This window comes from Melozone crissalis, unplaced genomic scaffold (genome assembly GCF_028551555.1).
Source record: "Melozone crissalis strain CALT ecotype California unplaced genomic scaffold, PUWL_Pcris_2 ptg000008l_1, whole genome shotgun sequence".
Lineage (NCBI taxonomy): Eukaryota > Metazoa > Chordata > Aves > Passeriformes > Passerellidae > Melozone > Melozone crissalis.
The window spans coordinates 12,728,073-12,737,247 of NW_026535786.1; the positions used below are offsets into that span (position 1 = coordinate 12,728,073).

The following is a 9,175-nucleotide window of genomic DNA, read 5'->3' on the forward strand; positions in this document are numbered from 1 at the left end:
TGTTTCTATTCTGCTAAAAACTTTCTACTTTTCCTTTTCTGCACCACACTTGCCATAATTTTCTGTCTGAAGTATAAAGTCTTCTTATATCTCTGCTTGTTTTCTGTCTCCCTTTTGTGCAGGCTGCAATCCTGCTCCTATAACAAGAAATCTGCGCCTCAGAACTCTTGTAGAGATGGGCAAAATCATCATTTATGACAATCCCAACTTCCATGGCATGTCCAAAGAATTCACCACTAACATTTCCAATCTAAAAGATGCAGATTGGAATGATACTGTCTCCTCAGTGAAAGTAATTGGCCAGCCTTGGGTGGCTTATGAGCATATTGATTACAACGGCCAGTTTCTGGTGTTTGAGGAGGGAGAATATAGCTTTGTAGGAAAAGAGATGTATGACAGGATCAGCTCTCTGCAGGTGATCACTGAATATCTGCACAATCCCCAGATCACTCTCTATCAATACATTGATTATCAAGGAAAGAGCAGAATAATAAGAGAAGCAACCAGCCTGGCTGCAGAACACGAGTGTGACGTCGTGTCTTCCCACAAAGTCCAGAGCGGTGTCTGGCTGCTGTGTGAGCACAGCGATGGAAGTGGATTTCAATACATTGCAGGAGAACATGAGCACCTTCCCAATTACAAGGCAATCGGTTTCAACGACAAGCTTTCCTTCCTGCGCCCCCTGCGCCCTGGCTGTGGCTGCTAGAATGCAAATCCCGCAGCGCTGAGAAAAGATGCAGAAATTTGACACCCGGATCGCCGCCTCTGCACGTGCTGCCTTTTCCCCCAGTGTCCCAGGACCACCGAATGTCAGCGCTGTCTGCTGTGCTGCACTGCAGAGCTGCACTTCTCCATCCTGCCTTGCAAGCTGCTCCCACCCCACCAATGCAAGAATCATCAGGATTGATCATATGAGAGTGTCCAAGCTAGAGGAGGCAATGCCACATGTGTGAAACCTGTTGTACCCTCAGCTGGCATTCCAGAGTCCTGGCCTATGGAATGTAGAAGCATTGCAGGTTGTGTCTGTGGCTAAGCGAAACAGAAAGTGCCAATGCAGAGCCAGCATCACTTCTTTTGTAATTTGCATTGCAATGCCCTTGTGGTACTGTGGCCTCTGCCATTGTCTGTAATCCATTTTCTGTTGCTGCCATTAAAGAATGCTTTGCAATCAGCAGTGGGTCTGTTTTGTGCATCTTTGGAATAGATAAATATTGCTCTTCCATGCTGGGATGTCTCTGTGTATCCAGAGAATGGTCCCCACAGTCACTTCCAAAACTTTTTCCTGGATGTCTCCTGCAGAATTGTGTTTCCTTCTGGTTTACCTGCTCAAAAACAGTGGGATCAGGCTTGACTCTAAATGTCTTGGTGAGCATGTAGATCATTGCTGATCCTGGCCAAACACTCACCTGCAGATTGTACCTGGCTATCACACGGTTGGTTGTATCTCAAGGCAGTGATTGTAGCAATGATGCAGTCTTCTACTGCCCTAAATCTCATCATAAACAGAATGCTTTCCCTAATTTGAATTCTATAATGCGAATGGTAAAACCTGCCTTGTTTTTCACACCTGTAATAGCCTGATAAGGAATGAGGAATGACAAGGGTAGATCAGGATCTGGTGAGTCCTGTGCAAGTTCAGCTGGACGAGCAGAGTCTCAGCCCTCCTGCAGCAGTGCCTGATGAGAGCTGCAGCCCTGAGCTGGGCACTGTGGCAGCTGTCCCATGGCAGCTCTGCCCTGCAGGGTTCCTCTCCCTCTGTGCTGGCCTGCTGTGTGCCCTGATTTCCTTGCCCTGGTCCCAGACAGGAGCTGCACTTGGCCTCTTTGAACCACATGAGAGTTTTATTGCATTAAATAGTTAGTTAGTTGATTTTGCGCTGGATGTTTGATAATCTGCACTGATCACATGGTCTTCCCCACTCCTAATCCTTGCTGGTAGAAGTTTGTCCCGGATTTACTCATCCTTGCTGGTAGAAGTTTGTCCCGGATTTACTCATCCCCTGGCCCGTTCCTCAATTGTGTCCGATTGGCTGTGGTCCTATTCCTCCATCCCTCATTCCCCGAGGTGTAAAAGTTTCCCACCGTGAGGCATTCCCTCTCTTTTTCTCCTGGGACACCAACTCCTCCCCATGCAGGATCCCCTGGAGTATTTCCACAGTAAAGCTGTGGGATTATTTGCCCTGAGAGGAGAAGAACACTTCCAGTCTTTTGCTTTTATCATTGTAAAGGCTGCCAGGGTCCTGGGTCCAACGCTGGATGGATCGGGCCCAAATGGCTCTGGGAGAGAGCAGCCAATTTAGAATGAGGTGCACATGGTGCCAGTGCTGGAGCTTGCCAAGGGCCCTTTGGATGGTCCCTGAGGACAGTTCTGTCTGTGTGTCTGTGTGTCTGTGTGTCTGTGGCTGCCATGCCCAGCTGAAGCTGTGTTCCCTGTGCTGAGGCTCAGTGTCCCTCTCAGCTGCCTGTGCCTTCCTGCAGCCTCTCTCCTCCTGTTCTCACCCACTGACACAGCCCTGGCCACTTTCCCAACGCTTCCTGTTCCCTCAGCCCCCTGCAGGAAATATTTTCACAGCAGCGCAGTAACAAACCCTGCTGTCCCACACTGCTGTCTCTGCCCTGGATTCATCACCAGCATGGGGCAATATCTGCCCATTCTCTGTCCTGTCATGAGTAACAGCTCAAAGTAGAAAAGCCCTGGAGGTTCCTTCCAGCCTCAATTGTTCCAGGAGTCCATACACTGTGCTTGGGATATGATAGGCACAGCTACCCCTGCCCCAGGGAGGAGTGCAATCCTACAGAACAGCAAAGGAAAGATTCAATGAGAGAAATATGGATGGGGTGGTTTCAGGAACTTTTACATCTGCTATTGCAAAGGGTTGAGTTTTGCTTGGTTTGGGTCTTTTTTTGTTTTGGTTTTGGTTTTTGTTTTTTGTTTTTGTTTTTGTTTTTTTTTAATACCAAAGTATTCTTGTAAGTTTTTCAGTAACAGCAGAATGAAGTAAAGGTGGAGAAGGACTTTGACCCTTCAGTGGAGGGGATTACATTTGACAAGAGAAGAGATAACGGCTGATGCTAAACTGGGAGGGAAGTCTGATGTTGGGGAAATGGAATTGATAAATACCCAACATGTAATGCTCAAGTTCTTGTACACATGACTTGATGATGACTTTATTTCATGGAAATTGAACAAAGAATGCAATTAGCCAGAAAGTGACAAAGGGGTTTAAAACTTCCTGAGAATTACTTGCAGAATGATTTATTCAGGAAGGGACTTCCCGATTTCACTGCCTTCCTCACAGCAGAGACAAGGAAAAGTGACCAGGATGCTTTTCTCTCCTCTGCCCATGCTCCAAAGAGTTGAGATGTGTGAGTCAAGTGAGCCAACTCTCTGAATGTGAGAGGGCATCTGGCTGAAATCATCAGGAAAGCAACGATGGCTGAGTAACCTCAGTGTTGAGAGAGGCACAGAACATCAATGAAACACCAGATCACTCCTGCAAATGCACCTCCTGAAAGCATCACTTTGCAATCTTCTTGTGCTTCTCTTGGCTTGGCAGCAAACTGCTCTCCTAACTGGCAAACCTACAGTGAAAGTTTGCTTAGAGTCAATCACTGATGAGACAAAGAAAGTCAAGAAATGGGGCAGACCTGTTGGATCTCAAGTGCTTCAAACCATTATTCTCTGCTGTTAAATGAGTAATAAAGCTGCTGTATGCACACAGAAATAGGGTAACTTTTCTGTTTGGGGAAAGGAGGGAATTTCATTGTGAGAGGCTGCAGCTGCTCTTTTCTCTGATCCTTTCACAATACTCTGAGTTTCTTTTGCAGAAAGATTTTCTTTCCCTGATTGACAGTTTTTCAGGAATTCTGAAAGAAGGCATGGACCAGGGATGAAATTGTGGATACTACCTATGATGTGTCCTGGATGTGATTCTTACTCTAAATGAGTCAGAAATCCAGAAGATATTGTGAGCAGGATGAAAGTGTGTTTTGGGAGGGAGGTGCTTGTGTGTTTTCTTGAGAATTACTGAAGGAAGACGAAGGGAAAGCAAGAGTTATTTCCAGAACAGACTAGCCAATAAATGTGCTGTGAGCATGCACATCTGTAATGTGAGATTATCAGCTGAGACCCTTTCTTTAGAGCAAGAATCCTCAGGAGCAATACAGCTCAGGTGATACTCGGATTTGCCAGTCCTGATCCGTAAATCATGAGCTTGAGTGACGATGCAAGGCAGGAGGATTGTGGGATCACAAGACAATACTGGTTCAAAGTGATCTTAGGGTGCCCTCATGTCCAGTCTGCTGCTTGGTAAGGCCAGAGACCCTGGGGAATCTCCACCTTTGTGGCTGTTCACAAATCACTTGAGCATGGCCATGAGTAACCTGTTTTCCTTTGGTGGCATCTTTGTATTGAAGAAGGCCTTGGTCTAGGGAGGTCCTTTCCAAAACAAATCTTTCTGTCAGTAATTCTAAAGAAGATTTTAAAACCTTTGTCAGTTTCCGGCTAATTGCATTCTTTGTTCAATTTCCTTGAAAAAATGTCATCATCAAGTCATGTGTACAAGAATGTGGGGATTATTTGTTGTGTATTTATCAATTCCATAGCCCCAAGGGCAGACTTCCCTCCCAGTTCAGCAGCAGCTCTTACTTGCTCTGTTGTCAAACATAATCCCGGCCTCTGAAAGCTAAAGTCATTCTCCACCTTTACTTCATCCTTCTATTACTGAAAATCACACAAACATCCTTTGCTATTAAAAAAACCAAAACCAAAACCAAAAACAAAAACAAAAACAAAACAAAAAACAAAAACAAACCCACTTTGCAATAGCAATGTAAAAGTTCCTGAAACCACCCCATCCATATCCCAACCTGAACCTTTCCTTTGCTGTTCTGTAGGATTGCACTCCTCCCTGGGGCAGGGGTAGCTGTGCCTATCACATCCCAAGCACAGTGTATGGACTCCTGGAACAATTGAGGCTGGAAGGAACCTCCAGGGCTTTTCTACTTTGAGCTGTTACTCATGACAGGACAGAGAATGGGCAGATATTGCCCCATGCTGGTGATGAAGCCGGGGCAGAGACAGCAGTGTGGGACAGCAGGGTTTGTTACTGCACTGCTGTGAAAATATTTCCTGCAGGGGGCTGAGGGAACAGGAAGCGTTGGGAAAGTGGCCAGGGCTGTGTCAGTGGGTGAGAACAGGAGGAGAGAGGCTGCAGGAAGGCACAGGCAGCTGAGAGGGACACTGAGCCTCAGCACAGGGAACACAGCTTCAGCTGGGCATGGCAGCCACAGACACACAGACACACAGACACACAGACAGAACTGTCCTCAGGGACCATCCAAAGGGCCCTTGGCAAGCTCCAGCACTGGCACCATGTGCACCTCATTCTAAATTGGCTGCTCTCTCCCAGAGCCATTTGGGCCCGATCCATCCAGCGTTGGACCCAGGACCCTGGCAGCCTTTACAATGATAAAAGCAAAAGACTGGAAGTGTTCTTCTCCTCTCAGGGCAAATAATCCCACAGCTTTACTGTGGAAATACTCCAGGGGATCCTGCATGGGGAGGAGTTGGTGTCCCAGGAGAAAAAGAGAGGGAATGCCTCACGGTGGGAAACTTTTACACCTCGGGGAATGAGGGATGGAGGAATAGGACCACAGCCAATCGGACACAATTGAGGAACGGGCCAGGGGATGAGTAAATCCGGGACAAACTTCTACCAGCAAGGATGAGTAAATCCGGGACAAACTTCTACCAGCAAGGATTAGGAGTGGGGAAGACCATGTGATCAGTGCAGATTATCAAACATCCAGCGCAAAATCAACTAACTAACTATTTAATGCAATAAAACTCTCATGTGGTTCAAAGAGGCCAAGTGCAGCTCCTGTCTGGGACCAGGGCAAGGAAATCAGGGCACACAGCAGGCCAGCACAGAGGGAGAGGAACCCTGCAGGGCAGAGCTGCCATGGGACAGCTGCCACAGTGCCCAGCTCAGGGCTGCAGCTCTCATCAGGCACTGCTGCAGGAGGGCTGAGACTCTGCTCGTCCAGCTGAACTTGCACAGGACTCACCAGATCCTGATCTACCCTTGTCATTCCTCATTCCTTATCAGGCTATTACAGGTGTGAAAAACAAGGCAGGTTTTACCATTCGCATTATAGAATTCAAATTAGGGAAAGCAGTCTGTTTATGATGAGATTTAGGGCAGTAGAAGACTGCATCATTGCTACAATCACTGCCTTGAGATACAACCAACCGTGTGATAGCCAGGTACAATCTGCAGGTGAGTGTTTGGCCAGGATCAGCAATGATCTACATGCTCACCAAGACATTTAGAGTCAAGCCTGATCCCACTGTTTTTGAGCAGGTAAACCAGAAGGAAACACAATTCTGCAGGAGACATCCAGGAAAAAGTTTTGGAAGTGACTGTGGGGACCATTCTCTGGATACACAGAGACATCCCAGCATGGAAGAGCAATATTTATCTATTCCAAAGATGCACAAAACAGACCCACTGCTGATTGCAAAGCATTCTTTAATGGCAGCAACAGAAAATGGATTACAGACAATGGCAGAGGCCACAGTACCACAAGGGCATTGCAATGCAAATTACAAAAGAAGTGATGCTGGCTCTGCATTGGCACTTTCTGTTTCGCTTAGCCACAGACACAACCTGCAATGCTTCTACATTCCATAGGCCAGGACTCTGGAATGCCAGCTGAGGGTACAACAGGTTTCACACATGTGGCATTGCCTCCTCTAGCTTGGACACTCTCATATGATCAATTCTGATGATTCTTGCATTGGTGCCGTGGGAGCAGCGTGCAAGGCAGGATGGAGAAGTGCAGCTCTGCAGTGCAGCACAGCAGACAGCGCTGACATTCGGTGGTCCTGGGACACTGGGGGAAAAGGCAGCACCAGCAGGGGCGGAGATCCGGGTGTCAAATTTCTGCATCTTTTCTCAGCGCTGCGGGATTTGCATTCTAACAACCGCAGCCAGGGCGCAGGGGGCGCAGGAAGGAAAGCTTGTCTTTGAAATCGATTGCCTTGTAATTTGGAAGGTGCTCCTGCTCTCGGGCAAGGTATTGAATTCCACTTCCATCGCTATTCTCACACAGCAGCCAGACACCGCTCTGGATTTTGTGGGAGGACACGATTGTCATTGTCGTGTCCCACAGCCAGGTTGGTTGCTTCTCTTATTATTCTGCGCTTCCCTTGATAATCTGTGTGTTCATAGAGAGTGATCTGGGGATTATACAGATATTCAGTGATCACCTGCAGAGAGCTGATCCTCCTGTCATTCATCTCTTTTCCTACAAAGCTATATTCTCCCTCCTCAAACACCAGAAACTGACCCTTGTAATCAACATGCTCATAAACCACCCAAGGCTGGCCAATTACTTTCACTGAGGAGACAATATCATTCCAATCTGCATCTTTTAGATTGGAAATGTCAGTGGTGAATTCTCTGGACATGCCCTGGAAGTTGGCATGCTCAATAATGATGATGTTGCCCATCTCTGCAGGACTTCTGGGGTGCAGATTTCTTGTTATAGGAGCAGGATTGCAGCCTGCACAATAGGGAGACAGAAAACAAGCAGAGATATAAGAAGACTTTATACTTCAGACAGAAAATTATGGCAAGTGTGGTGCAGAAAAGGAAAAGTAGAAAGTTTTTAGCAGAATAGAAACATAGCAGCATCTGGAAAGGAGTGAGGGCATTTCAGTTTAGAGGGAAAACATAAAATGAGACATGTGCCCACAGCTACTCAGTTCAAATTAGTTGTGTGTGTTGGTTTGGTTACATACCCAAGATTAAGCTGTAAATACTCTCCCAGTCACCCCCCACAACTGTGTATCAGTGGCCCCCTCCAGCCTGTCCCTGGGTGAGGTTTGTCTCTCCTGCAGCAGCCATCCATCTCCTCATGCCCTGAGAGATGGCTTCAGTCTCTGCACACGCACACAGCAGAGCCTCACGGCTGTGCTGCAGCTCTCAGCCCAGCACTAAAGCCTCCTTCCCTTGCCCTGCACTTCACAGCAGCTGCCCAAGAAGCCCTTCCAGCTCTCCTGTGCCAAGGGTGCCTCTTACCTTGCTGTCAGCTGCAGGGCTGCCAGAGCTGAGGGCAATTCCTCCAGTGCAGGGCTGTGGTGTGTGCAGAGTGTCTCACCTGCCTCCATTTATACTTGCACAGAAGTGGAAGTGTGAATCGCTCAATTCCAAGGAACTGGGAGTGGTTGATGTCATTCTCAGGGTTCAGAAATAATTCATATTCTTATCTTGGTTTTGATGCCCTACACCCAGATATCTCATTGCTCTGGTTCAAAAGTTCCCTGAAGTGTGAGTGACCTGAAAACCTTAGAACGTGGCTTCATGTCTCTCCCTGCTCAGAAGCCGTCTGAACCACAGGAACTAGAACACATTGATTGGAGCAACCCCAGCTCCTTCAATCCTTCACCAGCTCTATTCCCTTCACTGGACTCACGCCAGCCCCCCAATGTCTTCCTTGCAGTGAGCACAGGGGGACAATCCCTGCCCTGATCCTGCTGGCCACACCATTGCTGATCCAGGCCAGATGCCACAGGCCTGCCTGGCCACCTGGGCACGGCTGGCTCATGTGCAGCTGCTGTCTGTCATGTGTGGGGCTTTTGTGACCGCAGGGCAGGTCTCGGCCCTCGGCCTTGCTGAGCTTCATTCCATCGGCCTCAGCCCACTGATCCCTCTGCAGAGCCTCCTTACCCTCCAGCACACAACACTCACCCAAGCTGGTGTTGCCTACAATATGACTAAGGGGGGAGATCCAAGGATGGGGCACCCACATCTTCTCTAGAGAAACTCTTCCAGTGACTCACCACCCTCACAGTGAAAAATTCCTTTGAAATGTCGAGCCTAAACCTACGCTCTTTCAGCTTGAAAGGCCATAGTAAAACGACCCTTTCTCTGCTTTTCTTATAAGCCTCTTTATATTTTAAAATGCTGCAAAAAGGTCTCCCAGAAGCATTGTCTTCTCTAGGCTGAACAACTCCAAGTATCTCTGCCTTTCTCTGTAGGACATTCTCCAGCCCTCTGACCATTGTCATGGCCTAGCTCTACATCTGCTGTAACAGGTCTGTGTCTCTCTTGTTCAGGAAACCCCAGGGTTGCATGCAGAGCTCCAGGTAGAGTCTCACCTCAGCAGAT

The 9,175-nt window shown here is 47.8% G+C and overlaps 1 pseudogene; it reads right to left on the bottom strand.

Moving 5' to 3' along the window:
- Window positions 1-6,980: 6,980 nt before the first annotated feature.
- LOC128933231 (epidermal differentiation-specific protein-like) lies at window positions 6,981-7,515 on the bottom strand (annotated as a pseudogene).
- Window positions 7,516-9,175: the final 1,660 nt, after the last annotated feature.